Here is a 1288-nt window from a genome sequence, read left to right as displayed (position 1 = left end):
TCCTGACATAGCGTCCATCTGTTAAAACGCAATGATAAAAAAGGAGTATTATTATGCTTTCAAATAGTGTACAGTGTCTCCTCCTCATTTGTTGGGGACATGACGTTATATTGAGGAATGGAGATGGACCTTTCATATGGTGTACAGTATCTCCTCCTCCTTTACAATAAAGTCTCCTCTTACCCGGTGATGTGAGGGTCTGGTGGTCCTCCATCATGACGTCCTTGTAGAGGTCTTTGTATCCTCTGAAATACTTCACTATCTCTGAGACATCATATTGTAAGTCTTGTTTATAAATGTAACTGATGAAAACAGATTTAATTGAAAACCTAAATCCAATAAATGCAATATTTTAAAACGAACATGATAGAGAATCACAGCCATAAATATCTTAAAGTTCTGGTTGGGTTACTGAATGAAGATATTTGAGTCACCAAGCTTCTTCACTATAACAGGCCAGAGCCCTGAGGGCTGACCACCTCTCTTCATGTGGTTAGGGTTCTGAGTGGGAGGGTATAGTGAGAGGCAAAAAAATGATGTTGCCGGCTAGAGTTCTGCTTTAAACTAAGTACATTTTCGTATCAAGCACTTCAGGAGTTATGAACAAGTCCCCCAAGTGTGATGTAAGCAATTTTCAAACATCCTTAAAAATCACAACAAAGACTCCAAATTTCAGTCGGTTTCTAAACGTGTAGAAAACTCCCAGTTTTTACTTTACATTAGAGAACTGTCGGGCTGTCAAGATTCTGTTCTCTTTTAAAAAAGAGTGGTCTGTGTTGTGAACTTTGAAAATCGTTACCCAATACTTAAAGATGGAGAGATAGAAGTGTGTTTGCTTTAAAGTAGTTTTACAGATTGTTCTTCTACCTGAGAAGTTCCTTCCATTACCCCATCTAACCTGGCTCTATATTTAGCTTATATATGTCCAAAAGCAAATATATGTGTGTAACAGCATCTGCTGGCGATAAAGGGCAAAAAAGTGGCTATGGCGGTTAGGGACAGACATGAAGGGGGCTTATTAGGGGTTAGTATAAAATAATATCTTATTACCTCCTCTGCTGCCAGTTCCAGCAATGTCTGCTTTCTACTTCCTCCCAACTCACCTCTCACCCGGATCTTCCTGTGTATTTCTGACATCACTTCCTGTGAGAGCACCATCTTGTGGCAAGTAAAAAAACTACAGTCTATGTTTTTTTTTTTTAAACACTTCCAAATTCTTACTTATCTTGTTTGCATTATGAGCCATTGCTTTGCAATATACTTTTTTTTAGATTCTTGTAGGAGAGGG

This window comes from Pyxicephalus adspersus, chromosome 10 (genome assembly GCF_032062135.1).
Source record: "Pyxicephalus adspersus chromosome 10, UCB_Pads_2.0, whole genome shotgun sequence".
In the NCBI taxonomy this organism is placed as follows: domain Eukaryota; kingdom Metazoa; phylum Chordata; class Amphibia; order Anura; family Pyxicephalidae; genus Pyxicephalus; species Pyxicephalus adspersus.
The sequence above is the reverse complement of the archived record's forward strand: the minus strand, read 5'-3'. Positions refer to the sequence as shown.